The 24,368-nt window shown below is 40.4% G+C and overlaps 1 long non-coding RNA gene across 1 annotated transcript in view; it reads right to left on the reverse strand.

The window, feature by feature from the left end:
- LOC109275457 (uncharacterized) overlaps positions 1 to 24,368 on the reverse strand; it is a 285,664-nt gene that overhangs the window by 220,270 nt on the left and 41,026 nt on the right. The window lies entirely within an intron of this gene.

Genomic DNA, 24,368 nt, shown 5'->3' on the forward strand with positions numbered 1-24,368 from the left:
GGGAGAGGGAGAGCCCAAAGCCATCAGGCTGTAAAACAGAAGCAGGGGCCAAGCAGATACAAGGGCCTTCTCCCCAACTCCAGAGATTTATCCGTCGTGGGCTCCCTGCCCTCCACAGGTCTCAGCAGAGAATACCCTCGGGCAAGCAAAGAGGAAACACCCAGATTCCCCAAGATACGGGTTCTCTGGAGATCCACGCTAACACCCAGATTCCCCTGGAGACGGGTTCTCCGGGGATCCATGCTCAGCTCCATCCCACCCTCATTCCTTCTGCCTCCGGATTCATGAACTACTCTTCCCCCACCCCAGCCAAATACACGCACACCTCTTAATTGATGCATTCACAAACCATTTCCAATCAGACACATGTTAAAGTACTTGCATAAGCACTTGAGCCAGCTTGACCCATTTTTACACACACTCTAAACAGATAAATAACCTCAAGTGAATCCAGAAGTATAAACTACCACAAAGCCTCAAAAGCCACATATAACTGTTCCCCCTGTTCACTCATGCTTAGTCTTCTTTTGCAAACTTTCTCCTTCCACAAAGCCTATCATACTGTCTGCTGGGCTCTTTTTTTTTTTTTTTTTTTCCCTTCCCCAGTAATTCAGAGCATTTTAGTTGGTTCCTATGTTTTTTCCAGCTGTCAGGCCATAAGAGGGTCTGAGGCAGGAACACGGGGGGCTTTAGCAGTTTATATTCTTTGGCCTCCTCAAATGCATAAAGCCATGAGGCAACATCTTTTCCCTTATTAGAAAACTGAGCAACCACTACTGCTAGCTTAATAAAAGACCTCATGGTAATTCACAAATATGCAGAAGGGAATAAGGAAGGGTTACTGCCAAAGATTTCCAACCAGAAAAGGCTAGCAGACTTGAAGCCTAGGCAGCTCTCCTTGGAAAACACATACAGTCCTCCCTCACCCGAGGGGACTGTAATTCCCTTTCTCTCCTCCCCGTATATTTGAGGGGGACTGGTTGTTTTAGACAGGATATGATGTTCAAGGTAAATCTTGGCATCAAAACACCAGGGAGGAGAGCAAGGCTGCAGGCCAACGTGTTTTACCAGGTTGGGGAAAGGTTTGTGAGGATTAAGACTGGGAGAAGGTAAACAATTAGAAACAGAACACAACCTTCATGAAAGCTCAGCCTTGCTCACACCCCCACTTTCTGCCCTCCTCCTACTCAAAACAAAGGATGACCCAGTAGCCTATACAAACAATGGATGACATTGAGGGGTGAGGGATAAAGTGTCACCTTTGAACTGAAAGCCACTGTGCAACACCAAGCTCTTCTTTCAGAGAGAGTTTTCCAAAGCTCGGGTTTGGAAGTGACCTGGGCTCCTGCTGCTCAACAGAAAGCTGTGCCTCAACAGAAAGTTCTCTTGGGAGAACTGATGTACAAGACCCATAGAAGGAGATAAAGACCTTAATGTTCATGCAATTGAAACAGAATCATCATTTGACCTTGTGTGCAGGCCTTTGGCTCAGAAAAAGTGAATCATCCTCAACTTTTCAGAATTTGTTGGTCAGAACAGAAGGAGAACAAGTTTTAAATAGTGTCCCAAAGAGTCTCCAAAGAACTTGTAAAAACAAGGAGCTGCACCCAAATACTATTTTGGCAATTTGGTCACAAATTATTTGAAATATGATGGGTTAGGTTTGTTTTCAAATGATCGTGAGTTCATAGTTTTTACAAAGAGAGCACACAAAGGAAATTTACAACTGGAGGTGTGGCTGAAAGCAAAATCTACTCCGTATGTTTAGCTCACTCGTGCTCTGCCAGGATGTGGGGGACTGCAGACTCACTGGGCGATATCATCCAGTCTGGCACAGTGGAGGGAAGTTGCTACAGTATTTTTCCTAAATTAACAACCAACATCCATTTCAACACCACCCCAGAACCTAGTTCCATACATCACTGATTGTACCCATTCCTTCCTCCTTACAGGGAACCACATTGGTCATTTAGAGCACTTACTACCTATATAAATATCCTAAAACAGTATGTAGTTTGTTTGTTTTTATTCGAACTTTACAATCATGGAATTATACCAATATATTTTTCTGTACTGAACCTGTTTTTTTTATTCAATATTGTGTTTGTGAGGTATCACTGGATTCACATAAATAGGTTTAATATTTTCTGCTGTACAGAATTCCACTGTATAAGTATACATCTTTCTTCAGATAAAACAATCTATTAGGGTTTTCCAAAGAAACAGAACCAGTGTATATCCTATTGATTCTGTGATTGATTGATAGATAGATAATATATAGATATAAAATGAGGAATTAACTCATGCAATTATGGTGGCTAAGAAGTTCCATGATCAGCCATCTGCAAACCAGAGACCCAGAAAAGCTAATAGTATAATTACAGTCTAAGTCTGAAGGCCTAAAAACCAGGGGAGCCAATCAGAGAAGTCCCAGGCCAAACACAAGAGAAGACCAATGTCCCAGCTCAAACTGGCAGGCAGGGAGCAAAAGGGGTGAATTCCTCCTTCCTCTGCCTTTTGTTCTGGTTAGGTTTTGAATGAATTGGATAATGCTCATGCACACTAGGGAGAGCAATCCACTTTACTGAGTCCATTGATTCACATGCTAAACTTAACTAGAAACACCCTCATGGAAACACCCAGAAATAATGTTTAATCTAGGTACTCCATGGTGCAGTCACAAGATTAACCATTACGATAAACCACTGGGTTATTTATACATTATTATGTATTTTATTTATGTATATAACTTACATAAACATGTATTTTATATATTTTTGCTCATGAAAAATACCATCATAAATACCTCTGTACATGTTTCCTGGATTACATAGGAGTTTCTCTAAGGTAGATTCTTGGTCATGTAACTCATAGGTCATAGGACATTCTTATTCATGGTTCAACACTGTCAAACTCATTTCCAAAATGGCTATCTACATTTCTACTTCTAACAGAAGTGGATAAGAATTCCTATAACTCCATATCCTAGTTAATACTTAGCATTGTAACAATTAAGTATGAAATTAAGCTCACTGTTATTTCAATTTGCATTTTCCTGACCAGTAATGAAACTGACCATTTATCCATTTCTCATGTGAAAATGAGTCTATAAAATTTGTTTCATTTGCCCATTTTTTTAATTAAAATGTTGTTTCATTTTCTTATCCAATAGTAGGAATTCATATCTTGTGAATAATATTTTTATACAATTTGTGATATCTTTTAATGAACAGGAATTCATAATTTTACTGTAGACTATTTTAATCAGCATTTCCCTTTTTATGCTTTTGTTATTTAAATATTCTTTCTCTATCTTAAGGTCACAATGACATTCTCCTATATTAATTTCAAAATATATTATAGTCTTGCCTTTTGCATAGGGGTTTTAGTGTACATGAAATTAATCTTTAAGTATCATGTGAGGTAGGAATCAAATGTCATTTGTTTTCCAAATGTATAACCAATTGTCTCAGCATTATTTATTAAAAATACACCCTTTTATACAGAAGTGCTGATGCATAGGGGCATATGTACCCCAATGTTTATAGCAGCGCTTTCAACAATAGCCAAATTATGGAAAGAGTCTAAACGTCCATCAACTGATGAATGGATAAAGAAGATGTGGTTTAGGGATGCCAGAGTGGCTCAGTTGGTTAAGCGTCCGACTTTGGCTCAGGTCATGAACTCACGGTTTGTGAGTTTGAGCCCCGCGGCGGGCTCTGGGCCTGGAGCTCAGAGCCTGGAGCCCACTTCAGATTCTGTGTCTCCCTCTGTCTTCCCCTCCACTGCTTGCACTCTGTCTCTCACATTGACTCAAAAATAAATAAACATTAAAAAAAATAAAAAAGAAAAAAGAAGATGTCGTTTATGTACAATGCAATACTATTTGGCAATGAGAAAGGATAAAATCATGGCATTTGCAGCAACGTGGATGGAACTGGAAGGTATTATGCTGAGTGAAATAAGTCAGAGAAAGACAAATATGTGTTTTCATTCATGTCAATCTTGAGAAACTTAATAGAAGACCATGGGGAAAGGAAGAGGGGGAAAAAATAGTTACAAACAGAGAGGGAGGGAGACAAACACAAGAGACTCTTAAATACAGAGAACAAACTGAGGGTTGATGGGGTGAGTGGGGGAGGGGGAAAAATGGGTGATGAGCACTGAGGAGGGCATTTGGTGGGATGAGCACTGAGTGTTGTATGTAAGCCAATTTGACAACAAATTATATTCATTAAAAAATTAAATTTAAAATAAAAATACACCCATTTTCTGCATTTAGTGAAATGATCATATGATTTTTATCCTCTCTCTTATTTATATGATGTATCACATTGATTGGCTTGTGACTAATGAACCACCCTTGCATCCTAGGAAAATATCCCACTTGATCGTGGTGAATGACTGTTTCTAATGCATTGCTAGATTCTGTTTGTGAATATTTTGTTGAGGATTTTTGCATCTATGCTCAAAAAAGATAGTGACCTGTAATTCTCTTTGTGTGTGTGTGTGTGTGTGTGTGTGTGTGTGTGTGTGTGTGTGTGTGTGTGTGGTATCTTTACCTGGTTTTGGTATCAGGATAATGCTGATCTCATACAATGAATTTGGAAAGCATTTGACAAAGTACAATACCAACTCATGAAAAAAAATCTTAAAGTAGATTTAGATGGAACATACCTCAACATAATAAAAGCTTTATATGAAAAGCCCACAGCTAACATCATCCTCAATGGGGAAAAACTAAGGATTCTTCCCTTAAGGTCAGGAACAAGACAAGGATGTCCACTCTCACCACTTTTATTCAACATAGTACTGGAAGTCCTACCCACAGCAATCAGACAACAGAAAAAAAAAAGATCCAAATTGGTAGTACAAATTTCACTAATTCCAGAAGATATGATACTATATGCAGAAAACCCTAACGACCACCAAATAATTACTAAAACTGATACATGAATTCAGTAAGGTCACAGGATACAAAATCAATATATAGAAATCTGTTGCATTTCTTTACACTCATAATGAAGCAGCAGAAAGAGAAATAAAAAAAAAAAACAATCCCATTTGCAATTTCACCAAAAATAAAAAAGCACCAAGGAATAAATTTAACCAACGAGGTGCAAGACCTATACCCTAAAAGCTATAAAACACTGATGAAAGAAACTGAAGATGACACAAAAAGATGGAAAGACATTCCATGTTCATGTCCAGGAAGAACAATTATTTTTAAAATGTCTCTATTACCGAAAGCAATCTACACATTTAATGCAATCCCTATCAAAATACCAATAGCACTTTTCACAGTACTAGAACAAAGAATCCTAAAATTTGTATGAAATCATAAAAGACCCTGAATAGCCAAAGCAATCTTGAAAAAGAAAACCGAACTGGAGTTATCACAATTCCAGACTTCAAGTCAAATTACAAAGCTGTACTGATCAAAATAGTATGGTACTGGCACAAAAATAGATACAAAGATCAATGACACAGAATAGAAAACCCAGAAATGAACCCACGATTCTAATGTCACTTAATCTTCAGCAAAGCAGGAAAGAATATCCAATGGGGAAGAGACAGTCTCTTCAACAAATGGTGTTGGGAAAACTGGACAGCTACATGCAAAAGAGTGAAAGTGAACCTTTTTCTACACCATACACAAAAATAAACTCAAAATGGATTCAAGACCTAAATGTGAGACATAAGAAAGTCATAAAAATCCTAGAAGAGAGCATAGGCAGTAACTTCTCTGACATCAGCCACAGCACAATGTTTCTAAATAAGTCTCCTGAGGCAAGGGAAACAAAAGCAAAAATAAACCACTGGGACTATATCAAAATAAAAACTTCTGCATCGTGAAGGAAAGAACAAAACTAAAAAACAACTTTTAGGTATTCCTACTGAATAGAAGATATTTACAAACAACCTATCTGATAAGGGATAGTATCCAAAATATATAAAAACCTTACACAACTCCAACACACACACACACACACACACACACACACACACACACGAATAGTCCAGTTAAGAAATAGGCAGAAGACATGAGGAGACATTTCTCCAAAGATGACAGATGGCCAATAGAAACACGAAAAGATGCTCAATATCACTGAGCATGCAGGAGATGCAAATCAAAATTATAATGAGATACCGCCTCACACCAGTGAGAATGGCTAAAATCAAAAACACAAAAAAACAAGAGTTTGTAAGTATGTGCAGAAATAGGAAACCTGTGCGCTGTTGGTGAGAATGCAAACTGGTACAGCCACTATGGAAAATTAGTATGGAGGTTCCTCAAAGGTTAAAAATAGGGGCCTCTGGGTAGCTCAGTAGGATCTGAGCATCAGACTTTAGGCCCCTGGGTGGCTCAGCAGGATCTTTAAGCATCTGACTTTGGTTCATGGTTCATGAGTTCAAGCCCTGCATCAGGCCCTTTGTTGTCCATGCAGAGCCCACTTCAGATCCTCTGTCTCCCTCTTTCTCTGCCTCTCTTCCACTCACTTGCTCACTCTCTCTTTCTCTCTTTTTCTCTCTCAAAAATAAATGAAATCTTTTTTAAAGTTAAAAATAGAACTACTCTATGATCCAGTAATCACACTACTGGGTATTTACCCAAGAAATACAAAAATGCAAATTCAAAGGGTTACATGCACCCAATGATTATTACAGAATTATTTACAATAGCCAAATTATGGAAGCAGCCCAAATGTCCATCCACTTATGAATGGAATATTACTGACCGATAAAAAAGAATGAAACCTTGCCATGTGCAACAACATGGATGGATCGAGATTATTGTGCTAAATGAAATAAGTCAGAGAAAGACAAATACCATATGATTTCACTCCTATGTGGAATTTAAGAAACAAAGGAAAAGAGAGAGAGACAAACCAAGCAACAGATTCTTAACTATAGAGAACAAACTGATGGTTACCAGAGGAGAGGGGAGTGGAGGGATGGGTTAAGCAAGCAAAAGGGGTTAAGGAGTGCATGTATCATGATGGTCACTGAGGAATGCACAGAATTGTTGAATCACTATATTGTACACCTGAAACTAACAGAACATTGTAGGTCAACTATACTGGAATTAAAATTAAAAACTTAATAAAAGAATAAAAGCAATGAATCCAAACAAAAAACAAAACAAACTTTTTCTTTTAATCTCCCAAATAATTGTAACAAACGTCTTTATATTCATGTATCCATTTTATATTCAAGGGATCTATTTTCTACTCCTCTGCCAATAACCACCTACTGCAAATCAGAGCAAAAATAAAAAATAAATAAATTTAAAAAAGCACAGTCTTCACAGGGACAATACCAAGACTGACAGATAATCTAAAAGAAACACCGGAAACAAGGGGAAATCATGTGCCCACAGATGATTTTATTTTTCTTGTTGAGAAAAATTACAGCACTCCTTAGAACCTGTGGCTTCAAGTCTTTCATCTGTTATATAAAATTCCAGTCATTACGTCTCTAAATACTGCTTTTGCCACATTCCTTCTTGTCCACTTTTGGTTTGTGACATGTTCACTCTGTCCCATATATCTATGCTCTTTCTAAACCTGTCCATCCTGTTCAATCTCATTCTTCGGTGTACGCATTGTATTCTGATTGATCAGTTTACTCATTCTCTCATCTGCTGTGTCTAATCTGAGGTTAAACCCATCCACTAAGTTCTGAATTTTAGTATTGCAGTTTTTCGCTTTTAGAATATCCATTTGATTTTTCTTTTTAGTTTCTCATTCTTTGGCAACATTCTCCATATTTTAATTATTTTAATGCACTAATCATAATTATTTTAACATCTATATCTGATAACTTAAACAACTGGACCTACCTCCCTGCAGGGTCTGCTTTTATTGTACTTTTTTCTCTTATTTTTAGTCAAATCTTGTCTTGTTATATATCTAATTTTTTTGATAGCATGCAAGACAATTTTTCTGCTGCTCTGGCTGTTCTTATTATCCTCAAGAGGAGATTTAACTGCAGTTAATTCTACAAGCAGCTAAGGTCCAATGAGGATTTAACTGATTTGATCTTTAGTCCTATGAGGATTTTCCTGGTTCTGGTTCACTCTGACTCCTACTGTGTAGCGTCTTGGGGTCTTAACTGAAAGCTTGGGGTGTTTATCAGGGCACCCTCTTCTTACCAAGTCCTGAACTCTACCTTTTGTTCCTCCATCTCTGTATGACTGCTAAAACCTCTGATCAGCTTCTAGATCTCTCAGCCATTGCTTCTGTTTTCAGAATCTGTAGTTGACTGAAAGGCAACCTAAAAGCAACCTTCAAATGTTGTGCTCACTTCTCTTGCGGTTTCCTCTTATTCCAGATTTGAGCTGAAAAATTCTCACTGCTGACACAGCTCTGTGCACCTTCAAACACTACTTTTTTTGTACATGTGTAACTTTTCTCTGAAAGTTGGTCTGAAATATCCTTGTCCATCATCACTGGAAGTGAAACTCTGGTCCTTTCATTTTTTCATCCTATTACAAATGTTATCTTTTGAAAGCTAATTTCCAATTATAGTTGATATGCAGAAATGTAACTGGTTCTACCAGACTGGTATTTACATCCAGCAGCATAACCAAATTCTGAATAAGTCCAATCATTTACTTATTGATTCATCAGTTTTCTAACAAATCCTAATTATTCATATCATCAGTGAATTATATTTTTTTTTCTTTCTTTCCAACATTTATGTAAGTTTGCTTTCTCCTTGCTGTCTTACATGTTGGTTGGGAACTCCAATACAATGTTGAATAAAAGTGGACATAGAGGGCACCATTGTCTTGTTTGCAATCTTAAAGATAATGTGTACACACGTTTTCCATCAAGTGGGATGTAATTTGTAGATGCCTTTTACCAGAATAAGTTTTCCATTAGACCAAGTAGGCTAAGACTGAGCACGCAGAAGTCAACATTACCTCAGGTGTTTAGCAAACTCAAGGAACACCAACTTTGTCAACGTGTGACCATTTATGGGATTCCAGGACAATGTCTCCCTCCCTACGTAGAGAGAGCAGGTTATGAGAGTATCTTATTTACCCTCTCTGGGGGGTCCTTGCATTCCAGATATATTATTAAGTTCCAGTTTTCAGTTCCGGGGCCCAAAGCAACAGTACCATATGTAGATTCCTTTCCTCTTACCCCTTTTCATAGTTTCCTCACATTTTTTATCAGATTTTATCACATTTTTTATCTAATGTCTATTCTCTATCTTAATCTCCTACTACTGAAAGAGATCAGAAAGTCATCATCTTTCATACAAAAGCACTTTTCCATACAAATGAAAGCTGTTTAAGCTCTCCCCTTTTCTTTTCAACATACTAGATAAAATCAAGCTTTTTTTTTTTTGTAGTTTACTCCATGCCTGCTATCTATTAGTCTCCTCTGAAAGTTAATTAATTTTTTTAATGTTTATTTATTTTTGAGACAGAGAGAGACAGAGCATGAGTGGCAGAGGGGCAGAGACAGGGGGAGACACAGAATCAGAAGCAGGGTCCCGACTCTGAGCTGTCAGCACAGATCCCGACATGGGGCTCAAACTCACAAACCGTGAGATCATGACCTGAGCCGAAGTCGGTCGCTCAACCGACTGAGCCACCCAGGCGCCCCTCCTCTGAAAGTTAATTATAATTGCACTTCAGTACCTGCATCCTAACTCGGAAAAATCTATACAAAGTCCTAACCGTATCAAGTACCAGGGAAGGGTGAGGCCATGATTTCTTGTCCCCTGCATTTCACATAATCAGATTCTTCTCTGCTTTTGAGTCACGACCCTCCTTTGCTGGATCACTGTTCACAGGCAGTTCACTTTGACCTCTAAGGAGTTCTGATGTGTGAGGGTGGAGGTTGCTCAGATTAGCAGGATAGCGGCATGCTTCCACATCTTCTCCCTTCTGGTCACAGCCACTTAACATTTTCATCCTGAGGGGTTTCAGGAGGTTAGCTATCAATTTTGTGCAACTCCCCATCACTGGCAGACAGAATCTGTATGTCCTACTCTCACTCCTCTAAACCACTAACAAACGTGTTTAGCAGTAATGCCTGAGGGCCAACTGTGTCTGAACTCCTATCAATAAAGCAACATTCCCACATTCACACAGGAAACCCACCATCTAGCTGCACATTATGGAGCTTTGGGAAAATTCCAATACCTGAGCCCTACTACTCCAGAAGAATCTGATTTAATTGGTCTTAGGTAGGACTGCCCAACAGATTCGAATGTGCAGCCAGGATTAAGTGCACCAATGAATATCCCTGATCAACTATGCCGTATATTGTATGTCTTAGCACAATAGCTCTCAAACTTCACTGTGCATACCACATGGGAGCTGTTGAAGACGCGGACTTTCATTCTGAGATGGGTTCTGAGATTCTGCATTTCCAACAAACTTCCAGTTGTTGCTGATGCCATGAACCACATTTTGAATAGCAAAAGAACAGAGACCCTTACTCCAATTGAGCACTTAGTTCACTGTGGAATATTCTCAACTACATGACACATGAACATGTTAGATAAAATATCTTTTGAGCCTGAATCTGACACCTGATTCAACATATTTTCTGAAATGCACTTAGTCCTTGCCCAGATTCTGTGGTTATTACCAGAATTCATGCTCTGTGTGTTTTCTGATCCATATTATATATGACATAGTTTTATGGATTTGTGAAATGAGCAAGCATATGAAGCTAGGTTTCCTAACCAGTATCTTAGCATCATCTGTCAGTGGCCACCCATGTCTATGTCTCCTCAGAGAGAGATTTTGGCCTCCTTCTCTGAGGTTTTCTGGGTGTCCTAAAGGGAAAAAGATTCAGCACTGGTGCCCTTACACACTCAAACACACACCTTCCACACACCTGAGTATCAGCATTTCACATGCAGACCATGTCATGGTCAGGCCCCAGCCCTCCCTAGGATCTTGAAGTTTTAGGAAAATGAAAAGTAGCTGCTCACCCCTTCCCAAGAAGACTTTTGACCCCCAGACAAAAAGGATATTATCCAAGACCTTCTGCTGAGCTCTGCCTGTTTTTAATTCCATCATAAACCCTTCTCACATATATGTCTTGTTCCCTCCACCTGTGTTGGAGCCATTCTGCTCACCAATGCCAAGTATCATCTGGCTTCAGGGATGTGTAATTGGACACCTGCAGACAGTATTCTCAAGGGTATCCTGGCATTTCTTTCAACAAGGTTATGAGATTCTCACTGGGAGATCCCAAGAGGCTTTAAGGAAGACAAGATTCCCAGCTCAGTCACTTAGCAACTGTGTGATCTTGACAAATTATTTGATTGCCCAGAACTTCATTTTCTTCATCAGAAAATGGTGCTAATCGTCCCTACACCACAAGGCTGTTTTAAAGACTGTATGAAATGCACAGAAGTGCTCTACAGGGCCTGGTACTTAAAAATAGTTCAATTAAGACTAATAACCTCCATCACAAGTCCAGGGGAGTCCTATCTGAGATATTTCAAGTTCTATTTTGATGCCTTACAAATTCTGTTAGAGGCCTACGAGGAGGTGTATAACCTCTGTTACCAGACTATGTCTCATATTTATTAACTTATAAACCATATTATACATACTCCCACTGGATTTCCCCACCCATATTCCACCATCCTCCCCCTCCCTCTCCACAAAAGAAAACGCAAGAAAGAAATCTTCATTAGAAAATAAAACACCTTGGAGCGCCTGGGTGGCTCAGTCGGTTAAGCATCCGACTTCAGCTCAGGTCACAATCTCACAGTCCGTGAGTTCGAGCCCCGCGTCGGGCTCTGGGCTGATGGCTCAGAGCCTGGAGCCTGCTTCCAATTCTGTGTCTCCCTCTCTCTCTGCCCCTCCCCCGTTCATGCTCTGTCTCTCTCTGTCTCAAAAATAAAATAAACATTAAAAAAAATTAAAAAAAAAGAAAATAAAACACCTTTATATTTTGATTTATATTAACTCCATTCAGGCATTAAATGGCATAAACACTCCAGCACACATCACCCTGCTTCATGGTTTCATTTTTCTTTCTAAGCCTGAGGAGTTGGCTGCTGTAAGAAACCGAGGACAGAATAAGAACGATGCCTTTCCTGGGGGGCAGAAGTCATTGGACTTTTCTTGTTTCGCAGGAAAAATGATGAGAGCAGCCAGAAAGTGTGCAATGAAAAGGCAGAGTGGATACACCAAAGACAGCAATTGCATGCTTCCAGTCACTTCAGGAGGACTCTGGATGAGTCTGCAAGGGGTAGTGAAATCCACGGCCAAGCCCTGGCTTACTTTGGTTTGATGCTGTTGGCTAATCAAGCACATCAGTCACCAGAACAAAAACTTCAAGCCCCTATCATTCCAATCCCTCAAAATTTCCAAATGCACAAAATCTATACTAGGTAATACTAAGAGCTCTAAGATCATCATTAGCCCCCACATTTATTAACTAGCACAACATCACATTTGTTTTCACTCAGGTTAATACAGAGGGGGAAAAGGGGAGATATTTCTCAAGTTCTTTTATGGCAGAATAACACATCCAATTCTTTCGTCAACGTGAGCTTTCACGAGATCCATAAACAGACCCTGTTTAACAGAAAGCAAGCCCAGGGTTGGGACTTTACCCTACTTTCCTTTTGGTAAACTTGGCCATGCAAACTGTAAAAGGTGGAAACTACTGTTTCCAGAAGTCATTTGCTGGTCAAGGTAAATATCAACTGTACTGAAACAGTACTGAAAGTTATCAGTGGTCATTTAGTTTGTCAAAATTAGTTTTGGGAGTTTGACAACTAGTTTGACAATTAGTTTGTCAAAATTCCTAGTTTGACAAAAACTATATTTTGATTTGTGACAAAAGATTTTAAAATAAAATCATATTTAGTTGTCTATTTAATGGATGGATCTTCCCCCTTCACCCCCCCCAAAAAAAAAAATTGCATGGAATTGTCACTGGCCCAATCCTAGAAAGTAAGTGGCACTGGTACTCCCATGTGGCTTCAGAGAGCAGGTACTCTGCAAACACACTGCCACACTCAGAGAGGACAAGGACCCCAAGACTTTCTGGTGCCACAAAATCACCATCAGTCTAAGCAACTCTACAGGAGGTGGGAAGAAGCTCGGATTGTGAATTCAGCTGCCTATGCCCCTCAAGTGTGTGTGGCTGAGACATAAGACACATACATGACTTCACAGTGGTCTTCAAGGGCATGAAGTAAGTCCACCAAGTACAACCTCATTCTTCATTGAGGGCCACGCGATAGATACCAGGAATACGTAAGAATGGATAGCTGCCTTGGGAATCCAACCAATTAAGCAGATATAATTTCTTTTAAAAAGTAACTTCTAAAATGTTTTTTCTGCAGACAAAAAATATGGCATCTGAAGTAGAAAATATTCGGCTTTACTCTCTACCTATATAACCTATGGATCCTCTGTTCCCTCATCTGAAAAAATGAGAATAAAAATAGGACAGCCCCCATAAATAAGATTTATCCTTTGTCACAGAGGTTCTCCAGGTATTTTCTCCTTTGGATCCTCACTGCTATTTTTTAGCTGAGAGAATGCTCCTCAGACTCCTCAAATACGGCTGTTTTTACTTCAAGGGGGCCTGTACCCTCTCGGTCTCCATTCATTCATACCCCATTGGCCAATGCCTTCATTCCTCCCGGTGTGTTCCCCATCATATGTACACCTACAATCTAGCCCCAACTCTGACCTTCCAGGTCCCACAAGGATCATATTTAATCATATATTCCTAGATATTCTATAGGATCCTGAGTATTTAGCTAAATCTCTGGGAGCCATGAATGGCTTTTCATAGTAAACAAAACTAACTCAGGAAGTAAGACAACCAACATAAGGCCTGCAAAGAACACATTCATCCTATTGGCTTTATCTCACAACTGAAGCCCAATTAACACACTTCAAGTTTTCAAGAGCACAAATAATAAATAATTGGGTTATAGAATATTCAGAAAGATGATCCACGTGGTTCAGAATTTTTTCTTTTCCTGTAAATATGGTCCCTTACTCTTATGACACTTTCCTCCAGCTAATAAGATAAGGTTTTATGGTGTACCAATTGATCTGTCAATCATGGAGAAGGATTTATTATAAGGGCTCTCCTAGGGAACACATTTAATGCAGAGAAGCCTGTCAAGGCTTTGTTTTCAGCTTCTTGGTTGTTGTGTTTGCTGCCAGAGGTCTGATGACTGAGAGATCAGGACAGACACAAAGGAGAAAGCAACTTAGTCTATCATAAGCCCACAAATCACTCAACTCTGTTCCTAGAACAAGTCACCTCAAATGTCACTGCTAAACCTTGGAGAGCTAGGTCCAATTCAAGGGCCTGCTCCTTACCATTCTGTGTGCCATTGACCAAGGAAACAGAACTGCATCTCAGAGTCTCCTGCTGCAAAGCACGTCTGGTCGCATCCATGGTGTTGAGGCCAATCCGTGCTTTGCTGGAGAACGTCAGCCCAGTCTCCCATCGTAAGCATGGCCATCAGCACCACAATCCACTTAGGGACAAGAACTGAATACTTGGAGTAAACCTTGTCCAGAAGAGCCAAAGAAAGGGCAGAGTCGGGAAAGTTCATGCTCAATAGCATGTGGTTTCATGTTTGTAGATTAGGCTGCAGACTTAAACTTTAATTAGGAACAATAAAAGTTATTCCCCCACATGGGGGTCCTGGGTGGCTCAGCCAGTTAAGCATACAGCTTCAGCTCAGGTCATGATCTCTTGGTTCATGAGTTTGAGCCCTGCATCAGGCTCTGTGCTGACAGCTCAGAGCCTGGAGCCTGCTTTGGATTCTGTGTCTCCTCTCTCTCTGCCCCTCCCCTGCTTGTGTGCTGGCTCTCTCACTCACTAGCTCTCTTTCTCACTCTCTCTCAAAAATAAACTTTAAAAAATTTATTCCACCACACACAAAAAAAAAATCCAAATGAAAGATACATTTTCCCCAGACCTAATCCTATACAAGATACCAATCATGTTTCCACTCTCAGGGTGGCCTCTGTGGAGAAGACCAGGAAAATGTTCTTGATGCCAAAGTCTCAGACAGCTTGAGGCGGCTGCCTCTTCTCCTGATAAACACAACTATGTCCCAAGGATGTTAAAACCATCAGTCATTTCAGTCAGAAAGATTCTCCGCTAAGACAAAACAGATGTCTGACAAATATAACCATGTTTAAAAATATTACTAGTCATTCAATAAAAGCCAAATATTTGTATTCACTCTTAAGATACTCAATCTGGACTATCTCACAGGCCAGTGGGCAATGCCTCGTTACTCTCAGGGCACTCAACAGCGATCCTGGGGAAATTAGGATGAAAAAAAATATGAATCCTGCCACTGTCACCCAGAAAAGCATTCGATGTAGTTGGACACTGTTGTACCGTTGCCGGTCTCACTGTGTGTTAGCCCTTTTACTCGCTTACACTGCACCAGGCTTCGTGCTTCCATGTCCCCCTGGTTAGGAGCCATCTGCTCTCCATGTCCCTCCTACCGGTCAAGTCAGCCTGTCACACACGCATCCTCTTACCCTGGAAATCTGCTGCTTCTTCCACATTCCCTGTTCTGTCCACGGACCTGCCATTTGCCTCAACCTCCAAATCCATGTTTACTCTCTCCTCCGCCTCCCTTGTCCCACTTCTCTGCCCTCTCCCCGATGTCCCCATTCAAGCCACTCAATGTCCCAGACCCAGATTATTTCCAAAGCTTCCTAAATTGCCTCTCCCAGTCTCTGCACATCCATAGTATTCACTGCAGCCTGGCTAGTCTTTCTGAGGCTCTGTTCTGTTACATCACATTCCTGCTCATCAATTTTTGATGGCTATTCATCTGTTCCCAGAGAATCATGACTGAGCATTCCTCAGCCTGAATCAAGACTAACCACCCCCCCCAATGCCTGGCTCTAATTTGACCCAAACTATCTTCCCAACTTTATCTTCTACTGTTCCCTTTCCTCGGCCCTGCTTTCCAGCCAGTTTTCCCCTGTCCACTTCCCACTGTTCATTGAACACATGGGTTTATCCATGCTGTTTCTTCCAGAATTCCTTTCTCAATGCAAATCCACCTGTACCAAACATATCCCCTTGAAGGGTCTATCCAAAAGGGACCTCCTCCACGAGACTTCTCTGCGGATAAAGAAATTTTTATTTCCCTCCTTTGAACCTGGTAACTCAAAGGACACTCGTCAGTTCCTTTTCTTGAATTTTAATTTTTTATGTATGTAGCTTATCAGTTCTACTAAACTCTAAGATTTTATGGATAAAGAAGCATATTTAAATTATGTTTTAACCTCTAAGTGCCATACATAATGCCTACCACATAGCACAGACTCTGTGAAGATTTTCGATTGACCAAATGAACAAATATATTATAAATTGAGATTAAAGACCATGGGTTAGGGGCACCTGGGTGGCTCAGTAGGTTAAGCACCCGACTCTTTGTTTCAGCTCAGGTCATGATGTCACAGTTCATGAGTTCGAGCCCTGCTTCGGGCTCCGTCCTGACAGTGCGGAGGCTGCTTGGGATTCTCTCTCTCCCCCTCTCTCTGTCCCTCTCTCGCGCACACAAAATAAATAAATAAACTTAACAAAAAACTACTTAAAAATATAAAAAAATAAAGACCAAGGATTAGAATGTGGCCCAACAATGTTTAAAATAAGTAAGGCTTAAGATCCCTTTTGTTATCAGCAGCTACATGGCATAATTAAAAATGAAAAGAAACTAGAACCCTGGCCAGGTATAATGACTTGGGAAAAATGATTTTACCTTGCTAAGCCTATTTCGCCTCCATACCATTTACTTTACAGAGTTGTGGTAAGGGTTATAAGACAAGTACCTACCTCAGATTTTGGTACAGAATAAGTGTTCAATAAACGCTATCTGCTGTTGGTATTCAGGACTTACTTCCTGACCATTTCCTCTCTGCTCAAGTATGCTCCCATCTGGTATTGGCCAACTCAGATTTGGAGTAGAACCAGCTGGTCTCAAGCTTTCAGATTTAATCCCAAAGGTGACCCAGAGAATTTTCTATCTGCAAGAGACCTGGACCAAATCTGTGTGTTCAGCCTGAACTAGACAAGTTTCGGCATAAAGTTCTTACCTTTACTATATTCATTTACCTATGCCACCTCCTAATTATAGAAAGATGATTTATGCCATCCAAAAAGAATTTGAGGGTCTGTAAAGGTAGCCCATCAAATACTGTCCAAATAGTTGGAACATACTGGTCACTAACAATATTGCTCTCCACCTGCCATAAAATAGGCTTTCAGGTTTTTTTCATAACTTTTTGTAGTTTGAAACTTTTCCATGGAAATTATTTTTCAATGGCTTCTTCTCCTATTAGTTTTCGAATTCATGCCCCTTCTTAGTCATTCAAAGTGAACAACCTCCCTGTACATTGTCCAGTAGAGTGGGTTATTTACATTTTTTTTTCTTTTTGCAAAGGGAATCCCGACACATGAAACAGACACAAATGTTTCAATACATGAAACAAGAGAGGTACTGTTGGATACTTTGTTGATTTCTTTACACCCCACGTCAGCACTGGCCCCAAGAAACAGACTTGCTCTTGGTGAAGCAATGGAGCAAGGAGGAGAGGGAGAGGAAAAATCCCAAGGGAGGGATCCTCCTTCCACCAGTCCATTTTGATGCTGCTTAAGGGTCTCCAAGGAGTCTTATCAAACACCATTGCTTAGAGCAGACATTAGAACTGCCACAGGCCACAGGAAGATGAAATCATTCCTCTTCCTTTTACAGGAAGAAAGCCAAAGTGACAGGCTGCTCAAAAAACCCACCAATAATTTGAGGGGCACCTAGCTGGTTCAGTCAGTAGAGCACATGACTTCTGACCTCAGGGTCATGAGTTCAAGGCCCATGGTGGGCATGAAGCCTACTTAAAAAAAAGAAAAAAGAAAAAAAAAACTCAGTGGTGCCTGGGTGGCTCAGTTGGTTGAGTGCTAACTTCAGTTCAGGTCATGATCTCACAGTTCATGGGTTCAAGCTCCACATTAGGCTCTGTGCTTACAGCTCAGCATGTGGAGCCTGCTTCAGATTCTGTGCCCCCCTCTTTCTGTCCCTCCCCTTCTCACACATGCTCTCTCTGTCTCTCTCTCTCAAAAATAAATAAACAATAAAAAACATTTAAAGACTCACTGTAGTGGGGTGCCTGGTTGGCTCAGTCAGTTGAGTGTCAGACTCTTGATTTTGGCTCAGTTCATGATACCAGGTTATGGGATCGAGCCTTGCATTGGGCTCTGCACTGAGCATGGAACCTGCATAAGATATTCTCTCTCTCTCTCTCTCTCTCTCTCTCTCTCTCTCTCTCTCTGTCTGTCTCTTTCTTCCTCCGTCCCTCCCTCCTCTGCTTGTGCGCACTCTAAAAATAAATAAATATATAAAGATACTTAAAAAAAACAAACAGTAGCTTGAAAGAGGGCAAAAGCAAATGATAATTCATGCCTCTGGAGGTCAAACCAACATGCCATTCATTATTCCTAAATGCCACCCAATGAAGATAAAATCTCCCCAGGAAAAAAACTGCATTGGAGACATTGAAGACCACACAGCACATACACTAGAAGGTTTGGTACCATGCAAGCACCTGACCATATACAGAAGCAGATACAAGCATATACACAAGCTTTGCTCTTCTCTGAAACTGAGTTATTACACCTGTCTGTGATATGTGTTGGACTGGCAAGAGAAAAGAGAAGCATGAGTGGATGGGGAAAAACATGGGGTCCCAATGTCTTGGGTAACTCTAAGTCACCAGCTTACTAGAGGCACACTGTACTTCCAGATGTAAGCCAAGGTGACTTCAGCCCTCATTTCCTCAGATGCAGTGGGAAACTCAGAATTCTTCCCCCCCAGAAGTGCAGGTCAGCTCAGGTCCCAAATTCCTGCTTCTGCTCAAATCCTTCACTCTGTACTTGGTGTTGTTGGATACCTTGCTGATTTTCTTACATCCCACCCCAGCACTGGCCCCAGGCTGCCCACGGAGATGGCTGTACTGAAGATTCCTAGCAAAAAGGAGAGGGTAGGGGTAAAAATATGGCACAGTGAGAACTGCACAGTGAACAATATAATGTATGAACTAGACATTCCTATTATTAAAAGTCCCTCAACCATTTCTTCCTCCCGGAAAACTTTACTCATTCTTTTTTCCCACCCAGGGGTCAGTCTCTTGCCACGTAGCTGGAACCTCCTTGCTCAGTTTACTTCCTCCTCAATCTTCCCTAGCTTAACTCCCCCCAACACCTCAATACCTCAACCCCCTCTCTGTTCCTTATGCAGGATAAGGTAGAGATCTCTCAACCCTACTTCCCCAACATATTCACATCCTAAAGCAGTGGTTCTCAAACTTTTTAGTAAAATTCATAGTGACAAATACATTTTATACTGTAAACACACACATCATATATATATATATATATATATATATATATATATATATACACACACACACATATATATATATGAAAAAATTATATGTGTGTGCATATGTCCTATGTGCATTTATGCACATGTATGCCAAAAGTTTCATTCAATAATAATTATCCCTACTACTGTGTATACTGAAATATTCAATTCTACTCTCCTCTATTTCCTTTTTAAAAACAGATTGGTCACAATATGCTAATAATTGATTTCAGAACCCAAATCAGTTAAAACCCACTGTCTTAGTCAGCTTGGGTGCCATGACAAAATCCCATACACTGAGTGGCTTAAACAAGAACTTATTTCTCACAGTTCTAGAAGCTGGGAAGTCCAGAATCAAGGTGTCAGCCAGTTCAGAACCCCAGCGAGGGCTTTATTCCTGGTTTGAGGAGGACTGTGTTCTTTCTGTGTCCTCACACTGTGAGGAGAGACACACTAATCCTACCATATGGGTCCCCCTCCCCCTCATGATCTCATCTAAATCTAATCACCTTTTGCAGATTCTACCTCCAAAAATGATCGCATTGCAGCGACCATGGTTCAGCTATTTTGAAGCCAAGAACCCAAGGGATTATAAAAGTTCCCCAATCTCCTACATTGGGGGAATATGGTACAGGGCAGGATTAGCTCAAATGACATCCAAATGCTTAATATGCTATTCTGATAATAAGAACCTATGGCCTTCCCCATCAGTGAACTGGGGACCCAGAATCAGCAAGTAGTTGGGAAACTTGGAGGAGAAACCATTCTCCAATATCATCCATATCAATCACCTCCCCAGCAGCACCCTTTAGGATTCACCTGCCAATTCTCTGAGGCTTATTCATGTTTACCATTTCCTTTGGAAATGGTACATGGGAACCATGTGAGGGGGGGAACATGGTGAGGGGGGCCTCACGTCCTGCCATGTATACATCATAGACACAAGTGCTTTGTTTTACTTTCAGTTACAAAACCTATGATCTAATATCCCCATAAAAAGGACTATCAGTAAAATGGGATTTTTTAAACCTTGTTTGTTTGTCCTGATCATAAAACTCCTTGGATCTGCCCCTGTCACCATCCCTGTCCCCACTAAGAAGCAGTAACCACTTCTTATTATGTAAACCATCCATCTAAAGCTACTTAAGTGAGACTCCACAGGTTAACCCAGCTGCTCCTTGGAACTTAACCTAGGGCAACACTAAAATGGCTCACTAGGGATATTGACCTCTACAGACCCAAGCCAACCCATGCATCCCTCGCCCACTGGAATCAATGATCTAAATTCAGAACACTGACCACATCAGGGAAGGCAATGCTCTGATGTCAGCCTGCAATGTTAGCTCTCTCACGCTGATCTGAATGCCAGGGAAAGCTCCCCTAGACTACTCTCTCGATTTCGTAGCCCCCATGCCTGTCGCAGTGCTTAACACATTGTACACTGTCAATAAATGTTGGTTGGATTGAATTGCCTTGACTTATGGAAGCTAATATAATACAAACAGAGCAAGTTGGGTATTTCAGTTCAGTGCCTTAACTTCTCACCCTGATTTTTCTACTAAAATTTTAAATCTAAAGCAGGTACATACATCACCCTAAATTCTCTGATAACACTGCATCCTCCAACCACCTAGCTCTCCCTGACTTTTATGAGCATCAATCAGAAACTGTGGTATTTGAATGGGGTTTCTGAAGGGGCTAATCTTATCTCATGACCACATTAAATCTGCATTTATTAAAACTCTGTCACTTTACAAGGCCATTCTAGGCTCAGTCCAGCTTGTAGGAGGATGTTAAGAATCAGTTTATGATTAAAACCCTTTTGGAAAACATGAACAAATAATAACCAGTTGTGATACTTTTCCACATTTTTACAATATTTAAAAATATGTTCAGATATCCAAAACTGATCCCACAATTTGATTTATTCACAAGTTCCCTGAAGTGCTTAATAGGTACAATATGGTACAATGAAAATCATGGTTATTACTGCTATTGGGTTGGTAATTCTCCAGGATGAAATCATACTTTTCAGGTTATAAATATACATTTTATTGTTGATTTTATGCCGCATTTTGAAATACTGCTTCTCTGCTTTCATATTTTCAGGGCCTTACAAGGGCATCATAAATCAGCCCCAAACTGGAGGAATGCTAATTGATATCAGGTGATCTCAAAATGAAGGTTAGGTTAAACTTGCTGTGTTTTTCATGACTCTCAATTCTTTGCAGAACTCTTTCAAAACCAAGACATGTAAGGAATTCATCTTCCAAAATCAATCAAATAAGCGTAAGCACATTACATATTTTAATTATCTAAAAGGGGGCTTCACTCAGCTCCAATGTATGTGCAGCTGAGTTCCAATGCCCAAATAGAGAGGAGACAGAAGGACATGCATGGTGTATTAACATAGGATACAAGGCTTTCTTAGTAAAAAAAAAAAAAAAAAAAAGGGGAAATTCTATTACCCATAACTTGATCTGAATGATATTTCTAACCTTCCTCTGCCCCTTTCTCTGCTCTTCTCATCTTACAATCTATATTACACCCTTGTTACACCGAATTCTAGGCATAGATCAACAGGTGTTACTAGCAAGATCAAGGTTGCCATTTCCCAAAGCTGGTTAGAGCAAAACCAGTGATAAACTTCAAATTGTCTTTGGGCTAATGGGAAATGAAATTGGCACATCAGATAATCTAGCCAAGACAGAAATTTAAAATTTTGAGCAGTTGTATATTAATCTCTCTCCAGGGGCGCCTGGGTGGCTCAGTCGGTTGAGCATCTGACTTTGGCTCAGGTCATGATCTCACAGTTCATGGATTCAAGCCCCACGTCAGGCTCTGTGCTGACAGCTCAGAGCCTGGAGCCTGCTTCCGATTCTGGGTCTCCCTCTCTCTCTGCCCCTCCCCCACTTGTGCTCTGTCTCTGTCTCTTTCAAAAATAAATAAACATTACAAAAAATACTACATCAGAATTTCACAAAATGTGTGATTACATGGAAGAACAAAAACGTAAATAGCTAGAGACTATGTGTGTGTGTGCGTGTGCGCAAATGTGTCATCAAGTGGGAACAATCACGAATATTACTACTGAGAAGGAGGTAAGTTTGAAAAATGAAAAAAAAATTGAGTAAATGATTGTCTAGTCTAGATAATGCAAAGGCAAAAATACAAACCAGACATAAAAGTCAGTGAGACATAGGCATCACAACATACTTCAGAAAAATCTTACATTTAGGGCACCAGGGTGGTTCAGTTCATTCAGCATCTGACTCTAAATTTTGGCCCAAGCCATGATCCCAGGGTGGTGGGATCGAGCCCTGTGCCAAGTTCCCCACAGAGCATGGAGCCTGCTTGAGATTCTATCTCCCTCTGACCCTCTACGCTGTTCGTACTCTCAAAAAAAAAATCTGTGTCCAAGTCATATAATGCCAGATTATTTTAAAAATGGGGAAATTGAAGGCTGGAAAATTAAATTACTAGCTGAAAGTTACAAGGTGGTGAGTAGCAAAGCCGGGACAAGAAATGAGGTTTCCTGTTCCTAGACTAGTTCTCCATCCATATGACGACAGTAAAGACAATGAGGGGACCACCTGTAATATCTCCCTTTCTGGGAAGGGACAAAGCCAAGAACTACACAGGAAACTCTCTCTCTCACCTTGCTCAGCTCATATGTCACTTGGGACACTTCTTAATCACACTAGCAAAAGTACTGCGGAAGGCAACAGGGGTGTTTTTGATCTTTTACAGGTTACTGAGAGAAACCAACACCCTAACAAGAAATTATAAGCCATGGACTGTAAAGAAATTTCTCCACTGTTTTGTTTGGTGACTTTCTAGTGGATTTACTCTGACAACATCAGAACACCAGGCAACAAACATGAGAACCCCACTCCTTCTCACCTCTTGTCTCCATCTGTGGTATCACACGGGAGAGAGTAAGAGGATCAGAAAGGCACATGCAATGGCTCACCCGATCTCACAAATACTGACTTCAAACTGCACATCCCTGCTTTTGTACAGGAATGTGTGCTCACCTGGTATGGGTGCTCACCATGAGTGTGATGTGTACTGTGTGATATCTCCAAAACACCCCTTTTCTAAGCCTATTTTCTTTGATCACGAAGAGGATAGGACAGAAGTGCGCTTTTGTCTAGTAAACCTACCACAGCCTGACCACCAAGATAACAAAGGGGAGAGTCCCACATTTGCTGTTCCTTTAAGAAGACAGTAGTCAGCTCTCAAGTATCCAGAGAACAGAGCGAGGAAAGCAAATATTTAAATACTCACTGTGAACCAGGACTTGACATATGCCCTGTTAATGCTCACCTTGACCTTGAGAAGGAAAATGTACTGACCCCATGCTATAAAGTTGGGAACTGAGCATCTGAGAGGCTAACCAATTTGTCCAAAGTCACCCAGATCCATCTGACTGCAAAGTCCAGTCTCTGAGTCTAATTTAATCTTATTGTTATGGAAATTAGGATCCAAGAAGGTGAGGTAATGTCTAGGGTCACAGGCCAAGGAGAGGCAGAGATGAAACCAAAATCAGTGACTCTACTCCCATGCTTTTTCTACAGCTTTTAAAGAGTTCTATAACTTGCAAACAGAATTAATGACAAAACACAACAGGTTAGTACAAGACTGTCAGACACTCCAAAGCAGCAAAATAAAACAAACCATGCACAGCTACCAACACGTAAGACCTGTTGGCACAGGGTGTGTGTGTGTGTGTGTGTGTGTGTGTGTGTGTGTGTGTGGGTGGGTGTGTGTGTGTGTATCATCTGGGTTATACATCCATGTCACCTATACAGGTGGCATTAGAAAAACTTAAACATTAATGAATTGTGCCTCTACTTACATTTCCATTATGAAAAGCCAACTGTTTGTCAGGTAAAAGAATTGTTTCTCTTAAGAAAATTACTCCCTGCACTACATTAGTAAATAAAAGAGTG

Source organism: Panthera pardus, unplaced genomic scaffold (genome assembly GCF_024362965.1).
Source record: "Panthera pardus isolate Hobbes unplaced genomic scaffold, ASM2436296v1 HiC_scaffold_20, whole genome shotgun sequence".
Lineage (NCBI taxonomy): Eukaryota > Metazoa > Chordata > Mammalia > Carnivora > Felidae > Panthera > Panthera pardus.